The sequence below is a fragment of the Lathamus discolor genome, chromosome 3 (genome assembly GCF_037157495.1).
Source record: "Lathamus discolor isolate bLatDis1 chromosome 3, bLatDis1.hap1, whole genome shotgun sequence".
In the NCBI taxonomy this organism is placed as follows: Eukaryota; Metazoa; Chordata; class Aves; order Psittaciformes; family Psittacidae; genus Lathamus; species Lathamus discolor.
In genome coordinates, this window is record NC_088886.1 from 8,049,111 (window position 1) to 8,068,545 (window position 19,435).

Here is a 19,435-nt window from a genome sequence, read left to right on the forward strand (position 1 = left end):
GGTTCGTTCCATGCTTTCTTTCCTTATTAGTATTGATATTAAAACATTGCAATGTATTTTGACATATTACTTCAGTAATAGGCACATACTATGTGTCAAGGACTTGAGAATATCATCATTTGATCAAGGTAAAATCAAAATACATAATTATATTGCATATTCTATGGCAGTTAGTGTCTAACTATTCTTACAGCACCTTCAGAGAACAAAGATTAAATTCAGAAATGGCTTGCATATTTTCATGACACGAGTTTCATATTGAAAGGCAAAATAGCGTATTGTTTTTAGGTCAGCTGAATAGTGATAGGAAGATTTACCTTTGGTTTTCATCATGAAAATGCCAAGGAACTAACTTGCAGTGTTGAGAATTCCCAGATCCTCCTTTTGAAAACTCTTTGTCTTTTGCGTTGCCTCTAAGAAAAAGGGAAAACATTCTGGAAAACAAGAAATTAAGGAATGTTGTACGAGGAGATAAGAAATAGATTATAAAGCACTTGATTTTAGTTTTCTGCACTCCAGCAAATGAAGCACTAACAAATAACCTGTTTCTTTATTATCAATATATGGAGTCACAATGGGTTTGGTAGACAAGGACAGAAGTGTATGAATAACACCTGTGATAATTATTAGAAGACCGCAAATTCTGCAGTGGCTGAACTCATCCTAAAATCACAAAATTAAGTCTTCAGACATAAGTAACATATGAAGGTCAAATACACTTAGTCATAAGTTGCTATCATCTGCCATCAGTTTTCCATGACTTAGTGCTTTTACAGCAAATCTCCTCTGACTCTGCATGGGATGGGGGTTTTGATGGGGAGAGTGTTACTTTAAATTGACACCTCTAGCAGCAATTCCTACTTCTAATGTTTTCCTTTTATACATTTATAGCCTATTATATCTATCCAAGCCTGGCATAGCTCCAAGTCACCCATTTCTCAGTAACACAGGAAATTAAATCTAATGTCTAATAAGCACAGAGGCTTATGCAACCTTCATTCGCTGAAAAAAGTATCAAATAACTTAATAATATTACCTTGTCTTTTGATGGCTAGAGAGTTGTGGGCTTTGTTTCTCTGTAGACCAAATAGGTTCTGCATTTGGACTACAGGAGACTGGGTTGATCCATCATTTTCTGCAAGCTTTCTGAATGTCACCTCAATATTACTCTCTTGTTGAAGGACTCCCTGAAACCTTCATGTCTACGGTTTGGCACCCTTCTTCCACTTCTGCCTGTGGCAGGAACCCAGTCTGTTCCCTGGTGCAAGGCCTGTGTTCCCTGAATTCTTACCCCAGGGGTGCTGAGTGCTCTCACTCATTCTTCCCCCCAGGATTTTCTCCAGCCTGACCAGATTTCTGCCTGTTCCATCCCATTTTCTATTAATACCCCTTGCGGTTCTGTGTTGGTGGGTGCAGCACTTAAAAATGCAGAAATCTGTTGTGAGACCACACAGATTAGCACCATAATTTCAGGGTCTTGTCTCCTGCATGTATCGGTTTATTAAGTGGATTTATACTGAATAATTTTAAACTGTTGCAGCCTTCTGAAACTGTTTCTGTAACACACAGAGTGACATAAGGTCACCGGTGCTGTGGAAATTGGTTTTGCAGCTGATACGTTAGTTCAGCAAGAGATGAGTTCTTGCAGAACGCAAAGAAAATGATTTTAATATAGTGCCATGCTACTTCATTGGCTTTCAGGAAAGAGATAATTAAAACATTCAAGGGAGATTCAGGTCTCTGGAGAAAGTATCATTATGGAAATACAAGGTTATTTTTACCGCACAGCTTATTAACTTCTTTTCTAAAAGCAAATCAACTGAATGTGATGGACTCAAAATAACATTTTCACCTGTTCAGGAAGATGAGAGATAAGGTATTTCTATAAACTGAGTTCAATATAAGACTTGGCACAGCCTCTCCTGTGTCACTCACCCCAGGTTTACAGTAACTACTGCTGCAGTTTTCTGGATAACAACTTTCATCCAAATACACCCAGGGCCCTTAATATGGCTCCACTAGTGCAACTGGTTACAGTGACGAACAGAATTACATTGGTGGTGCCTAAGGAGAAGGAGAGTCTCTGCACTCGGTATGAATAAGGGGTAGCAAAGGCCTAATTTTTCAGAAATAATTAAGTTAAATTGAAAATAATTTTAATAGTCAATCCCAAAGAAAAATCACTGGGAATGTAGAAGCCCTGTATTTTTTCCAAACAGTGCACTTATACTAGGGAATTACTGAGCACCGAAAGTAAAATAACTGTAATATTTACTGTATGAAGATACTAAAGGAAACAATTTTACCAGCATAAAATGCTTCATCTTTTTGAGATGAAGAATAAACAAAATAAAATTGAGTTCCTAAGAAACAATTCTAAAAAATCTCTATTATAAAAATTGCATTAGATTTTACAAGATATTTTAATATTGAGAAAGGAGAAAATGGCATTTTACTCTATGTTCTTTCATAAAACAGGTACGATAGTGCTATTCCCAGAGGAGAGACACCAGTTCCAAGAGTAGTGTCTGTTCTAGAATTAAGGATAACTTGTCAAAATATCTACATAAACAAGAAGGTTAAAAAGCTTAATGTGAAAATAGGAGTCTCCTCTTTAACAGCATCCACTGTGTCCAGCCTATTCTGTTTCAGATGACCCAGGAGCACAAACAGGTATGACATCATATCATTTTACATTGTTAATGGAAGTGTTTCCTTTCAAAACTACATTGTTATTTTCTGCTCAAGCTTTCTTAATTCCAAAGTTATTTTGACCCAACCATCTCTCTGTGTGTTTAGCTATGTTACCTGAACATGGTTGTCCAGTATTTTCTAGTAAAGACTTTATACTGAATAATATATTTAGTTACATTACATGACATTTTAATAAACTAACTTTCTACAAATCTATATTGATGTATATTCTGCTCTTTCCTGATAAACTGTTTCAGGGTGGCATTATTATGGAACAGACTACCTTGGAGATTGCTTTAGCTATTTTAACTCCATTCCTGTAATCCACCACGGTCTTAATTTTTCAGCTGCTAACTTCTCTGACAATGAACATTGTTATAAAACCAGTTATTTAAGAGAGAGTAAATTTGACTCTGAATTTCATTGTCACCAAGGTTTCTTTGTTGGTGCAATACCTGTAGATTGGATTATTTTCAGCAGTCTTCAGAGGCTCTGCCAGTGCCTTAGCAGTACTCCTCAAACCTCTTCTGCTGCGACTATGCCGCAGTGGGTGGTAGTAATGATGATTTAACTCCTTTAGTAAAGATGGATAACTGCAAGAATAGAGAAGGATCTAAGATGTGGAATCCATGTAACATGTCACCAAAATCCAGTAAACCACAGCTCCTGGGTAATATCTGCAAACTCCATTGAGAATGAGTTTGCTTTCCTGGCTGACAGAGCTCAGTGTATCATTTTAGCTTGTCTGAGATTTTCTGTGCTTCTTTTCTTCCCAAAGTGGTTTGGTTTTCTCAGATGCTAGATGAGAAATTTGTTAACTATTTATTCATTTGGTTCAGTTTAGGGAACTCTGATGTTTGCTGTAACACTCCATTCCAGTTCAAAATGGCTCGAGGGCAGTGGGCAGTTGTGGAGCAAGCTCTGAGGCTGCCAGCCAAAAACTTGATTTACTGGTTATTCCTGTCACTATAATGATTAATTGGGAAGAGTTTGCAGAAGAAGTGAGAAGAATGAAACTTGTGCAAACTTCATTTAAAAAGAGATACTAACAAAGAGAAAAAATCATCAACTGAGACAGCTACTTAAAAGATTTTTTCTTAACTGAAGGCTTTAAAGTTTCTGTGCCTTGCTTTTAATAGTTATATATTTGTCAAACTAGAAATCCAAATGCTGCACTGAGTAAACTTCCATGTATTGCTAAGGAGAGTTTGGCGAAGGATTGTGGTATGGTCAGTATTAGTTGAAGGGCTTGTAGTGTTTGGGCTACAGAGGTCCATTTGAAGAAGAGACATAAAATGGGGGGTTTGTGCCCTGATACTATGCCAGAGACATGGAAGCTGTTCATCCCCAACAGAGTTTATGCATGTGAGAACCCCAGGCAGAATATAGCACAGTCCATTGACAATCCAAGAGGGGAGGAGCTGGGTCCAAGTCTTCTCATCCACCTTCACTTTATGCAAGTGTAAGTGACAAGTTGTATGCAGTAACTTTTTGAAGAGATAGAAATAGAAAATGCAATTCAGTGTTTAAGATTCCATTCTCAAGCTTACTTGCATAGGCACACTTAGGATGGATATATGCTGCACACAACTTTGAGAGCTCCTGCTATTTTAAATTCTGGCTCCTGTGCTTTACTGACTTGACTGTATAGTAGATAGAGTACTCATAACAGTAATACCCTGTTACCTTAACTGTGAAAGGTTTTTCTGGGAATCTAATGGCCAACAGAATGGAATTCATTGTTCTGTTTTGTTTTTCAGCAAGCATTTAAAAGATCCACCAGTTCATCTCTATCACAGCTTATTTTTCTTGTGGCTTAGCTTGGACACTAATCTGCCTGTTGAGTTTACATTTATGGAGTCGGGCCCAATATCTTCTCCACGCGTTCAGTATTATGGTTTTGATTTTGCAAGTCTTGTTGCTTGGGATACTTGCACAAGTCCTGTCTGTTTGCACAGCAACGACAGAACTGGGGTTCAGGTGCTGCTAATTAATCAGTTAAGAAGGAACAAAAATAGTTCTGAAGGCTACCACTCTTGGCTGATGCTCAGAAGGGTTGGTAAAAACTGTAGGGACAACTGAGTACACTGCTGGCAGTATTTGTTATACATTTTATTTCATAAGTGGAGTCTTAGGAATATTTGTTTTAATTTAGTTATTTTACTCTGCTTTAGCCGTTCTTGTCTGAATACAGTTGTTTTTCCAAAATGCCTGCTCTGGTTTAGGTGCTTTTGTTGGCAGTAGTCAGCTTTTCATCCGTGTAGTAATGTCCACAAGGTGGTGCCACAGCTAAAAAGTTAGCAATAAATAACACAAGTATAATTTGATAATTCTATCACGTTTTTATAAGTGACTGAAGCATCTGCATCAGCAAAGAATTAATAACTATTTTATAAGCACATCATCTGCATTTCTAATGATATCACAGGTTTGCAAGCCTGTTTCTTAAATCACTCGTGTAAGCAGAGCTGGGTCTGTTTACTGTCTGAGTGGGAGCAACACACACACGTGTGACAGTCCAAAATCATGTACAAAAGGGAGTAAGTAGACAGGCTGATGATGAATGTAGAACTGTGTCTGTAGAGACTAAGACCAGCAGAGCTGTGTATGTCCTAGCAGGGTTACCAGTGCAAAAATCATATCCACCAAAGTGTCTTCTCATGGACGGCACAAGGAGAAGTATGTCTAGATTGCTTCAGCAGTACCAGAGGAGTCAGCCTGAATCTGGACAAGCAAAATAGTTCATCATCAGCTTCAGCTAAGTCAGCTTCCATGTAGTCATCCTAGTGTGGCCATGGCGCATGGTAGCCTCAGAGTTTTTTCTGCAGCCAGCAATAGCCAGAATCCTTATTTTCCTGTCATACAATAATGTACAGTTGACAATTAATTCCAAAGTGCTTACAGAGGGACCTGCTATGAGAGCAGTTGGGTTGGTATATACAGGTAAAATTTGGTAGTAGTCTTTTTTCCTTCAATCAGAGTTAAAAAGACAGCCACCTCAAACTGCGTTTAGTGGAGCTAATCAGCTGTATGAGCCCCTTTCTACACAAGATCAGACTAGAGAAAGTAAAAGGCAGTAACAGGGAATGTAAAATGAGTACACAAATTAACCACTCACTACAGAAAAAACAACAAAACTTACTGGATAAAGTTCTTTGTATGGATCTGAATGGCTATACTGTTTCATAGCAGATTTGCATGTCCCAGAAGAGCTGAAGTGCAGAGGTGCTTGGTCATTCCTCTCAGCACATGTCTGTTCCATTCTTCAGCTGCCCTTGGCCACATGGTCATGGTTGCTTCTTGCTCCTCTCAAATGACCTCTGCAATGCAGGTATGCATGCTAACCCAGTAAGTATTCTCCATAACATCCTGCAATTGATAGATAAGTTTGAGTTCTTATTCATCGCATTATTTTGTACCAAAAGCAGCAAGAAGAAAGGGTAATTTAAGATACCTTTCAAGCAAACGTTGCATTCATTGTTGCTTTCTGCTAGAATCTCTTTTTAGTTTGATAAACCTGTATCAGAAAGATAAAAATAACAGGTGTTGCTTAATGTATTTACTCTAAATTGCTATATTATTATTATAAAGCACACTAAAATTCTGGTGGCTTGTAAGGAATTCAATGGAAAATATATATACTTACAAAAGATGGTCTGACCCCCAACTATAAAGCAAAATGAGAGTAGAGTTTTATTGGGTCCAATTCTAAAAGTTGTCAAATAACACAACTGCCACCTGTTGTTTTTTTTTTTTTTTTTTAAGGTTCATATTTTTAAATTGTATTTTAAAGTGGTTTATGGTTTTTTTTTTAATTTGTATTGATTTTAGCATCTGTTTGGAAAAGTCAGAATCACAGAACCAGCTAAAAGAACAAAGTCAGTGAACAGGTCAGCTAGGTTTAATTTGCAAGTCAGTCACTTAGTTAGTTTGGACTGAATCACAACAGTGACATTTGATCAGAGTACTCCTGTAAGATTGTTCTGAGTCTATGGCTGCAATGTGTGTTGCAATTAAAATTACTATTTCTGGTTTAGTTTGGACTTTGTTTTTTCTCTGACTTCATAAAATGACTTTGAAAATGTGTATTTTTCAGATGTTTTAAACAGAGAAGAAACTGCTCTATTCTAAAAGGAATTGCAGAGCATCTGAGACCATACCTTTAAGTCTTCGTTGTATGTAAAACCCAGGTATTATCTTTGTAATTTAACAACCAAGAAGAAATCCTGAACATTTGCCCTTGCAATATTTGCATGATTTTGGGTTTTGCTGGAAATCCCTCAAGTGCTTTTAAAACATCATAACTATTTTTCATCTAGGTCTGGTTTTCTGGTTTCCCATTTAGGCAGTCATGAACAAAACATGCTTTAGCCCTATGTCGATACCTAAATCTACATTTAGATCCCTTTAAATATTAGAAGGAGGTAATTTTCAGTGTTCTAAGTTAGGAGTCAGCCTGAGCACTGCTCAGAAATCATCCTGCAGATGCACAGTGTTAACCGGAAACAATTTAGAATGGCAGTGGTATCCTGCAGGATGTGTGCAACTCGTTTGGCAATGTGTTGATTTACACAGGACTACATTATAGATTATACATTCTGGTAATTGTGGTATTGTTATTGCTAGGCTATATCTAAGCACAGGAAATACATATAAGCACATTTGAAGTGATAACATCCACTTCTGTTTAAAAAGCAGTATTCGTGTTGAAAAACTCACATAATACAGCATTTGCAAGAGAAAATAGACAATTTCCAAATTAGGACTTAGCAAGATTTCTAGGGAAAAAGCTGCTTCATTATGGGAGGCCCATAACCAGCATTTGCAAATAAATCCACAAACTTTTATTCTTAGTTGCTTTTAAAAATGTTTATTTTTAGTATGGACTCTAATCCAAGATCAGAAGGAGACAATGCATTTCCATCTGAAAACACAAGAAAGATCAAAATAAATGTTTAGTGTGTCACCAAAACCACAGTACAAGTTTCTGTTAAAGAGAATGAGTAATACCATTCTAGCTATTAGAATGCAGTGAGTGGATAATAATTCCATCTGACTAGTAGGGCAGATTATGTATTCTGCAAGAAAATTATCCCATCTAAAGTCTTGCCCTATTTCATCAGCTCAGTAGGAAAACCTACTCACCCTACCCATTTACCTGAAGTCCCTCTATGCTTGTTTGTCTAATATTAGGATTCAGGAACATACAACATCCCCAACCCTGTCTTGAAGTTCAAGAACAGTTTGACTCAGACCTTGACTTGAAAATGGGCACAGGTTCCTGCTGCTGCTCCCAGGATGTAGGATTTGGGTTCATCCTGAGCTCTGCAGCTAGAGATAGCATACAGGGAGGCCCCTCTCAGAGCCCTTCTCACCATTTCTCTGTAGAAAGCATAGGCTTCAGACCTATCTATGCACTTAGGACAATGACTGATCAAGTCAAAGGTCTCCCAAGTTTCCCCCCTGAAGGGGGGTGTGGATCTCACCAGAATGATGAAATATCCATCAGGGTTTGTATGACAACCTCTTTTCCACAGACAACACTAACTGACAAAACGTAGTTAACTATTATGCATGTTATGCCTGCTTCTTAGTTTGTTTCACCAGGGAAAATATATTAAAATTGGTATAAAGTTTCCCTGTTGTTCCTCCCAACAATAGAAAATTACCAGGGAGAGAAAATAAGACAAAGATTTAACTTTATGGAATAATTAGAGGAGAGCATATGATGCTCTCTCAAAAGGCCTTCCAGCTAAACTTCTTGGTTTTTCTTTAGCATTGTGAAACATTCTTGTCTGTGTTAATACATGAGAAAAGTAACAGGAGGCCTATGAAACTGATTAATACATCCAAGAAATACAAAGCCATAGCTAAATCTGTATCCATACTGCAGCATGATGGCAATTGTATCACAGGGTAAAATCAGAATTGGAGTTGGTGCTGGTGCATACTTTCCCTGTTTGTAATCCTGGGCTTGTAATACTGTTGCACACCAATAACATCATGCTATACTGTGTAACTGATTTGTTGAAATGATAGTTCAGAGTGGGGTTCTAAACAGACACTGCAACATACAATAAAGGATTGGCCTACAAAGATTGGGTCTAATGGTGATGTGATAAACACAGACATAAAATAGCCCAAAAAAAATAAAAAAAATAGCCAAAAGCTTCACAATTTCATTAAAAACTTTTTATTGGGTTTCAGATTTTTTTATCTTTATTATTTAACATCAAGTACATTTGTCTTTATGAATTCATAAAGTGGTGTGACATTTTTGTGCTGACAGTCAAACTAACACTGAACAGAACTTCAGTTTTGTCAGATCTCATATTAGCCAAACTTTATAGTACTATTAATATTAGTTAATATTAGTGGCTCTAAGTTAATATGCCTTTGCTTTGGGAGGGCTTATTATGATATTCTTTTGGAAGTGTCAATTGCTTAGGTAAGCTTTCGTTTAAAAAATAATATGAAAATGTGTTTAGTTTTAAATATGATTTCCTGAATGGGAATCTCTGTGCCTAAACTTGTGATATCCTGTTTAACAAAGGAGCAGCTTCAATAGTACTTACAGTACTTAATGTTATGCAGAGTTTCAATTTGTTGCTGAGATCAGGGCTTTAAAAGCAAAGGTCAGGTAAAGATCCCTTCTTGGAACACACTAGGATATTAGCCCAAATGTTTATTTTTCATCATAAGTCTACTTATTTAATAGACCATTTATAACTTTACCTTTGATATAATTAAATATATTTGTATTTGTGTGAATATCAGGAAGAAAACAAACACATATTCTCTGTTGAACAGCATTCCTAACATGGCTGCAGTGTACGTGACTCTTTCTGCAGTACATTCAGATGGTGGCTTTCATTAAGAGATGTTGCCTGCAAAAATCTCTCACAATTTCAAAAAGGGATTCTAATGCCTGTCTATTTCACATGGGAAAATTCATTTCATCACTCTTTTACACGACATCAAAATAATTGTGTCTTTCCTTAATTGTGACTATAGAGGATCAATTACAATGGAAATTAAAATACCAGACTCTGCATGCCATACAATTTATAATTAGCTTGAGATATCCAAAGGAAATTCTGTAAGTTACTTTAGTCTTTTCATTTTGTCTCAAATGTCTCGGATCTGTCTGATTTTGTTTGAGTTTATAAGAGCAGCTGTCACTGAATTTTTGGTGGAAATGTGTATGTTTGAATTGAATTGCTCTAACGAGTCCTGATCATTAAAATCCTCTGAGTTCTGTCGCTTGCAAGGAACCACGTGGAGCCCTGGAGCCGTTGTGACTGTTGGAATAACTCAGAAGTTTCCTCACCTTGCTTGGGCAGTATGACATAACCCTTAAACACCTGAAATACCTTTAGGGCTTAAATATTTGGTGTAGATACCTAAAAGATAAGAGTTTCTTCGCATTAAAAAACACAGAGTTTGAAGATCAGATTGAGCCATGTCATGTGCATTTACTTCTCTAATAAAGCTGTCAAGCTAGCCTGGTAGATGCACTCTTCTATATTTTGGGTAAGTAATTGACTGGGCCTGGGCTCTACTGCATAAGTTATATCTGAACCCATTTGCAGTTATTTTAGGTGACACAATAAAGCAGTCAGCATAAACTGAGAAAACTTTGTCAGTGCTTTGTCAGCATGCCAGAAAAAAATTCCATGAGATTCAGAACCGAAGGTGTAATTTCAATTAATTGTCTAGATGCTGAATAGTGTTAATTCACACTAGGGCTCATATTAACCCAAAACACTGTCATCTAGCATCCATGCAGGCAAAGTTGTATTTCTTGCTATATAGAAGCCCATCTAGATACGATCCAGTTTGCTCTTCTGTCTCTGATTTCAGTCTGCAAGGACAACAGGAACAGAGGCTGCAGATGGCCTGGGATTCCCTTGCATTTGATTGTGTGTCAGCAGCATGATCTAATTAGGCAAGTCTGTTTTTCCAGAAAATAAAATTATTATAGACAACAATATGATGAATTGAAAACTTCTCAAAGTTGTTAAATTATCTGATTTTGAAAAGGAGCTGTATCAAGCAGATACTGAGCAAGGCAATGAAGCCCAGTGGGCAGAGTGCTGGACAGGGATTGAGAAATCTGGGTTCTTTTCCAAACTCTCCTGACTTTTAAATGACCTTGAGCTGCCACTTCACTGTGCTTCAGTTTCACTGTCTGTGTGAGGGGGATAATAATCCTCCATAATGATTTTACATTTACTGAAGAAAGGATCTGTATCAACACTAGGCATTCTAAATGCAGCTCTGGTTAAAGATGGGCAGGATTTGGTCAATACCTCATGTATTCCAGAATATCTGGGAAACTTTGGTTGTTAGACTCCCTGCTTTTAATTGTCTCTCAAAACACATTTCCATGCTAAAGGTCTTTCTTATCTTTCAGACCATTACAAAATATCTCCAGAACATTTCATATTAATTGCTGCATTAATACTCACAATTCTTACTAATGTTACTGGGAATTGCAAAGTGCCTTTTAAGATCACAGAAATGATAACTTAACATAGATAATGTATTTTTAACCCCCCCAAAAAAGGTGTTTTGCAATATTATACTTAACCTATGTGGGTGACTTTTTTATCAGTTAGTTTATGTTATAACATATTTTAATTGCACTTCTGGTTGGAAACAGTCAGTTTTAAACTAAAAAAATATGTGGTTTTTTTTAAATTGTATCTTGATTTTACACATTTTGTATTAATATACAACTACAAGCTCTGTGCACAAAAAGAACAGTCTACTTTCAAAACTGTTGAATGCTTTGACCTCAAGGGCATAGAAACTGTTGACTCATTGTTTTTACTGCATATAATATTAGTCCTTTGTCACATCCAGGGAATGACATCATCTTCTTCATTGTTAGCAGCAGGTTTGAATAATACAAAAAGTGCAGCATTAGTTGTCTCTTCTATTTGCTCTTAATAAATGAATGGATATCTGGTACCAAGATTCAGATTAGGATTTTTGAGTAACATTTAGAACAAGTCTGTGCCCGGTCCCTGCAAGGAGCTTTGCTCCTGCCCATGGTCTGCAGGGCAGGCGGGCTGGCAGGAGCACAGAGCCTGCAGAGTGCGTGTCACTGATGGTACTGCCTTCTCTAAAGCGATAAGGGGAGACAGGAAAGAAAGAGACTAGGCACAGAATGAAACAGATCTTTTCTCCAAGGTCACTTTAGTAAATGGGATCCCTGAGCTTATGGGAATCATATTTCTCTGGAATCAAAAATTGTGAGAGGTAATTCTCTGAAAATAAGTCATCTCTAGGACATGCTAGCAAAATAGGAATTTATTATCTCTAAAATGCACTGGGATAAGTCTTTTATCCACTCTGAGTTTGTATTAGTGCCTGTTAGTCTTCTGCTGTCTAAGATGTCTATGCCCTATTCTCAAAGAGTAATTCCCCATTTGAAGTATTTGCTTAGGCCTGCCTGCTTCATGAAGGAAGGATGCACTGTTTTATATGTAGCAATCAGAGTAGTGAAAGATTTCTTTGGGGTGATATGCCACTTTTTTCTATAGGATTCTGCAGAATTCTTTCCTGGCAAGGAAAATTTTAAGTGTTGCTTCCTGAAAAATAACTATTCCCAATGAAACAGAGTTTACTCAGAGAAATTCCTTGAGAGTCTGATAAAATGCCAAATCCTAAGCTGTCTTCATTATCCACTGCGTTTAAGTTTTCCCAGAGAAAACAAGATGGATTTAACCATAAAATTACACTTCTGTGGTCCCAAAAAGGTTTTATGATGAAGTTCCTGTGTGGACAGACTGAATCAAACTGGATTTTGAAAAGCTGTGAGAGAAGGACCAAGGCAGCAAGCTGGGAAAGTTGGAGGCAATGGGTTAAGGATCCAGGATTGCTTAATCGTGGAGGCCCGCATACCAAGAGTGGACTCAGGCAAGGGGTACACACATGGAAATACTTCCTAGAATGCCAGAGCTAAAAAACAGAAAACAAACCACGCTGTAAAGGATCAAATTCAGACCCACTGACTTAGAAGCAACAGGGACCTAATGGAGGGGCCTTTTTGCAACAAGCTTATCTGTGCTCATGCAGGTAGAGACAAGTTTGAGCAGGTGCATCTATCCCTGTTCCTCTCCCAAAAATATATTCCAGATTTCATACTTATCTCTTATGAGAAGCAGAAAAAAGTTAACGCTTTTTTCTTTATGTTTCATATGCTTTTGCCATATGAAGCCTGACTTCTTTCCTGCTCCAGTCTACAGGTGCTGTTCAGTCAACATTTCCAAAAGATCTCAAGTAGCAGGATTTTTGCTGAGGCTAAATCACTCCGTTTTCCCCTACCCTGTTTAAGCTTTACTTGGACAAAAGCAGTAATGCCAACCCTTTCCTTTCCTCCCTTAAAAATTACTCTCCACTTTTAAAGAACTTGGTCTGTCTTTTATGTCACCTTCCAGCAACAAATCTGATTTAAACAGGCTGCCATGGCCCAGTTAAATGCTTGGGAAATAGACCATACAATTAATTTGCAGTAGTAAGTTGTCTCAGCATCATTTCTCTTCCTTTCGAGGGGAATGCTGGCTCAAGCAAAAGAAAAGATTAACGTAATCATAATATTCCAAAGACATCCTGTTAAGTGTCTCGAGCTCAGATGGGTTTTTTCTGTTCTTCTGTTGTACATAGCCAGCAAACAGTGTAAAATTCAGACCATGACAAAAATACAGCCTTCAGTGCTGCAGAATAATCTGTGCCTTTCTGTAAAGTGGATGAAAATGGGGTGTAACAGAGCTTTGCTTTTATTTTCATAGGTGAGCTCAAATTTGTCTCATTTATGAATATAATAATAAGACTTCTTTAGGCACATCAGCAACTTTAATGAAGAAAAAAATGGTATGTGAACAAAAGGAAAAATACAAGCAAAATAACTGAAAATTTTGGGAGAAGGGAATGGGTTTTTTTTCTCTGAATATGCAAATAAGGTTTTCCATGTTGGTTTAGGGACAGGAAAGACTTGAGGTTTTAAATTCAGCCAAAATAGCTTTCATTTACAGCTACACTTGCAATGTTGACCTTGAATATCACATTCGGTGACAGCAAATCTCATACACGAAGTGAATGTGTGCAGTAAAACTCAGAAATATTCCCAAATGCCTGAGTGAAGCACAGCCAACAGATGTAACAGAAGCACAGCTAAGTTAGATGTAACAGGAGTCTGTAATTCTCTATTTGCTCTAAAATGTCCTTCCCTCAAAATGGACAAAATCTTGATTTAAGGCATTTTTGCTTCTATGAAAATAGACATGAAATGCATAAGAAAACAGAGGATGTTATTTGCTTCGGTTCATGTAAACTGATCAGGCTGAATGATGAGAGAGTCTTCCTGTAATTCGGAGCACTACTGAATACTATGCATGAAACAGTTCCTCCCCACATAAACAACTCGAGCTTTGCATATGTACCAATGTAGAAAAATAAGTATTGACTTATTCACAAATCACTTTTTAGGCACTGAATTCCCAGAAGTGTATTTGTAGAGCAGCATCTAGAAGCAAATGAATGTGTTGATAACTTTATTGGTTTTTCTTTCATTTTATGACCTTAAAGGCACCTTGATCTTAAAAATAATATGTTTGTCATTTTGAAAAGCAGAACTTTTATCTCAGCCCTGATACTCACTTGCTTCTTCTGATACAGATTTTGGACATGGATTCCATGTGCCCTGTTTAATTTTCTTTCAGATTGCCTATTAAGATGTTTCTTACTATTTTACCAAACAAACAGGTTCCCTACAAGAGGCTCATTTGTGCTCCTGCTTTTACTATGTATGTATCTTCCCAAAATGCAATATTTTGAATGTGGTACAGTTTTTTCCATGCATCAAATATGGAATTTTTAATTCTGCCATTTTGCAGAACAAGAAGGAGAGAAAATAAATCCAATGTTTTCTCTGACTGTACCTCAGTCAGTTTCTCTGTGTTCTCAAAAAGAACAGTGTGGAGCTTTACTTGCTCCACAAAAAGCAGTTTTGGCTTTGAAAATATTTTAAAGACATCTCAGGAAATCCAGACCCAACACTAAGAGTGGCGTTCTACTCATCTTAAAAAAAACCCTCATATTGCTTTACCATAGTCATAGCTGACCATTTAGGAGATCCTGGTATCTAATTTCCATTACATGAGTTGGGAAAACCTTATTAGTAGGAGCCAAAATGTGAGCAGAATTTCACCCACTATACTGCTTCCTATCACTCTCCATCACTGACAGGAGTGGATGATGAAAACTGCAGTTGTGCTTTTGGATACACCTTGGTATGTGGCAACCTTGGAAATACTGACACTGTGTGAGTGTCACCCCTCAGGTGAGAGGGACCTGTGAGCCTTCACACTGGGGTGTTTTACTGTCTTTGAAGTATAAACTGAAATTGATAATGTTAGAGATAACTTCATGGTGGCTGTGGAAGTCTAAAGGTTGTGGTAGGGCTTGTGTGTTTTAATAGACATTAGAAAAGGCAAACCAGGTTTGGGCAGATGAAGTATGTTGCTCGCCTTGTATGGCGCTTTTGCTATAGGCAGAGGATGCTAGGGCTTTGTTATGAACATTAAGTAATCCAAGAAAACAATAGGACACTGAAAATCCAAAAGTTATACTTTAATTATTTTCTATCTCCTTTATTACCTTCTCAAATGATACTTTCAGGATCCAGAGCCTAGACCTCTGGGAAAGCTCCTCAGTCTCTGGGGAAAAGCCTGAGGAATAATTCCCAATTTAGTTCACAATAATTCACCATTTAGTTTCCTCAATATGGTAGAAGCTAGGTACAGCTCTTACGGCTCCTGTCAGTCCTCCACAGATGCCTCCCACTTATCAAAGGCACCTAAAAACAAGTAACCCTTTTTGAAACACATGAACTACTTCTCAGTTCTCCGAGATAGCTGGTGTTCTCATTATTTAAGATATGGACCCAAACTGATTTATCTCTTTGGTGGCTCCAGTGCAAAGTTATTACATTGTCAGAAAAAAATCAAGTCTAATTTGGGGGGGGGGGGGGGGGGGAATGGCAGGAATTGGATTCCATCATGTGTTTCATATTGTACTATTATGAAAACACTATATTAAATTCAAATACTTCAATTGTGCCATTAGATGGTGTCATTATGTGGCTTGCTAATTGATAGGTTATTCAAATGGACATTGTAATTTCAGACCTCTTAGAAGCATCCATATGAAGAGTTTCCAAGCTTCAGAGGGGTAAAACTGGGTGTTAGGAAGGAAAAGCCTTTACTGGGAATATTTCCTAATGCATGTCACTGAAAAATCGTTACATAACTGCCGTGTGCATTCCAGGACTTGGGGCAGTCTATTTTTAATACCTGGTATGAAAGAACTTCCTGCTACTTTTTCTCTTTGAAGGCAGTTTGTGGTTCATTAGCTCATGTTGTCAGGACAATTTTCCTGCTATCCTAAAACCTCGTTTTTTTCCAGCTAAAAAGACAAAAAAGTGAAACTGTATCAAATGGAAGAAGGTGCTGAGCAGAAAATACCATGAAGATTAAGGTATGTTGTGTAAATGTTGCAGTGGTCCCAGAACTGAGCACTGCCAACTCAGGTTTAATATTAAACCTGAAAAGAAACCTGAACATGTTAAACACATGCACTTCTAAGAAAAGCAAAAGAAGTTGTGTGCCAAGCAGCAGCACCTAGAATGAATTTTCAGCTTGGTGCTTATGAAGATAGATGCTGGGTTTCTTTTAATTAAAGTAGTTTTAATTCCATACTTTTCTCCATGCAGTGTTATCGCAGGCCACCATTTTGACTGTAATTTATACAGTCATGGTCATTAACATAAAATATTTTGCTTAAGTGCAACCAAACTTCTTCAAACATGGGCTGTGCTGGATGTTTCAGAATGTTTTAGCTGCATTAGTTATAAGTCCACAGCATTAATGCAGTTTTGCTCTTAAAATCCTGGACAAGCAGAGACTGATAAAGTGGCCAGAGGGACCACCATTTTCACCTCATCTGACTTCCTGCAAAACAAAGGCCACAGGACTTCCTGAATTAAGCTCTTTTCAAGCAAGAGCCTATCTTCTAGGCAAACAAGTGACAGAGAATCCATTAGATCTGCTAAAAGAATGTAAAAGTGTTAATTTTATAGACAAAAGAGGTGATGAATGTGCTAGCAAATTAACAGGCAATTCATTGTGTATTAGAATGGACCTGTGTGACTCTCTTACTTTCATCCATAGCAGAGAAATGGAATGGCAATTTCAAATGCAGAGTAGCATTCAGTGGTAATAGCTGCAACTGCTGCTGGGAGCCTACTCTTGAATCTCTAGCAGGGAGGCAGCGGAGCGTTGAAGTCAGATGACTGAACCAGGTAATACCCTCAGCTGTCCAACCTGCTCTGACATCCATCGCCGTCGCGGGGAGGCTTCAACGTACAGAGCAGCACCCAAACACCCATAGTTTTCAGTTTGGTGTATGAAGGTAAGCAGCCAACTCTAGGAGATGGGAAGCACCTTTAAGGGCTGTTAGATTGTGCTTTCCCTGGGGCTTGTGATGGTAAACGGCGCTAATGAGGCTGTGGGGCAAGGATGCCTGCTTTACCCTGTGGGCTCAATCCGCTGGCACCTGCAGAACAGAGCTGGGGTATTTAAGAACCCCAGAGCTAATAAAATATGTGGGCTTCCCTTTCTTTTGCTCTGATGTTCTCGGAGCAAAATTGATCAGAATTCTGTTGATCAGAAGCAATTCCTTTCCCCCCCCCTTCTCTCTGCTGTCTCCATAAAGCTTCATCTCCATAGAATATCTTTTGATAACTTATTTCTGCCCTTCTGTAGGTCTTTCAGGTTGATTTTGTTACCAAAGAAATTACTTTAGCCTTCAGTCCCAGTGTTCCCAGTCTCAGTCCTAGCACACTCCTTCCTCTCCCTCTTCACATCAGAGCTCTCTGGATCATAACCTTTATTTTCAGAGGAAATGTCTTCACCCAAAAATGTGAACTCTGACTGGATTCTGCTTATTTCAGCAAAGTTGTTATTAAGAAATTCATTACAGGTCACTTAAAAATCTTCCACATTTAGGCCAAAGTCACAGAACTGCTCTGCTTAATCTTGTCCAGTGTGTCTTAATAACATTGTATTTGTCACCGTTTGGGCTGGTATTTTCCGAGCCAAGCATCTGCCCCAGGTTTGGGTTTTGGCAGCTCCCAGCTAAACCACTGTAGTCATTTTCAAGAACAAGGTTAAAACAATATTTTGCCCATATTAAAAAATAATAACCCAGTTGCCTCATTCAGAACTATCAGCATCCCCATTTCTCAACAGAAGGAATTTGAAATGGAACATCATCACTGGTCTGGTTTCATCCATGTACCTCTGCAGTGGCAACTTGGAATTTGGCAGCACCATTGCTGTGGTTTCACAGATGCGCATCCGAACATGACGAAGTCAGAAGGCTCCGCAGCATCTCGGTTTGCATGTGATGGGTTAAGAATTGTTAGCTTTTGGCAGCTAAATTTTCCAAAGATGAGCCTGTGCTGACAGAGCCATTCCATGTTCGGCATCCGCCTGGCGTGCAGGCGCCATGTGCAGCTCTTTCACAGAGCAACCCAGTATGCTCTTAGCCTGAGGCACTGGGAACCAAGCAGCCTTTCTCTGCTATATCTCCTCCTGCATTCCTAAGAGATTAATGTTTGTGACATCTGGGTACTCCTGTGCGCATCATCTCCCCTGTGTGCATCATCTCCCTTTCTTCTGTTGCTGCTGAGGCAGTGAGGAAAGAAGGCTGGGTCACCAAGATGAAAGAGTTTGGGAGGAGGTTGGTAACTGACAGAGCATGGGAGGGAGAGGAAAGCGAGAAGCAGGAGCAGATGAAAGAGGTAGATGCCAAGGAGACAACTGTTATTGACCAGTGCTAGGACTTCTCCTAGGACATCACAGACAGAAATCAGTTGTGGAAGCAGTTCTTCGTGACTAGGGGTTAAAAAAGAAGATTATACATATCTACATAATGAAATTCTGCTATGCAGTGGGGAAAGGGTATGATACATAAGGTAAGGAGGTTAATAAGCATGATGGATATAAGATGCCAGGGGAAGGAATTAAGGAAAAAAAAATAGAGGCTGGATGTGCATTTGAAGGAAACTAGAAGGTGAAAACAGAGCGTGAAGAGTGGAAAAAGGCAGGAGCCATGGAATGGATGTATAAACGAATCATGAAAGAGCAAGAGCTGGGAGTAATCTGACAAAACCACAGAGGAGAAAGAGAAGGCAGGAGCCAGGCAGAAGGAGGATTAGTTAGGAGCATTGAGGAGTGTGGCTGCAGGCTGAACTCCTAAAGAATAGGCTGGGGTTTTGAGTCTGACATCAGTGCAAATCGTGATTTATCTGTAATGCTGTAGGAGCAGGGACTGGGCATGACTATCTATAGCCACACTTCTTTTTCTTGTTAGAGAACTTCTTTATCAAATATTCTGGATCTCTTGAGCCAGAGCTCCAGAGTTAAGGTGACCGCATGTCACCATCTGTTTACTTTTCAGACTTCCTCTGACTTTATTAACAAACATTTGAAGTGCCTAAAGTGCAATCTGCTGCCTTTTTAGCCACAGTGAAAAACATCTCTGCAAAATACATTTGAAAACAAGTAATTCTGGACTTCTACGTAGGGCTGCCAGCAATGCCTCTCCCTGGCAGAGCAGAGCAAAGCCCTGTGATCAGCTCGGTGGCCTTCCACTGTGGTTGTTTATCACC

General features: G+C 38.4%; 1 long non-coding RNA gene across 5 annotated transcripts in view; it reads right to left on the reverse strand.

The window, feature by feature from the left end:
* Positions 1 to 19,435, reverse strand: part of LOC136011500 (uncharacterized) — a 32,552-nt gene that overhangs the window by 9,301 nt on the left and 3,816 nt on the right. For 3 of the 5 annotated variants that reach the window (XR_010611398.1, XR_010611397.1, XR_010611400.1), the window contains 3 exons: positions 6,149 to 6,211; positions 5,837 to 6,063; positions 318 to 434 (listed from right to left, as the gene is read on the reverse strand). This is a non-coding gene — a long non-coding RNA (uncharacterized LOC136011500). Of the gene's footprint in view, positions 1 to 317; positions 435 to 3,149; positions 3,288 to 5,836; positions 6,064 to 6,148; positions 6,212 to 19,435 lie in introns of all 5 variants that reach the window. The other 2 variants (XR_010611401.1, XR_010611399.1) reach the window with 2 other exon arrangements.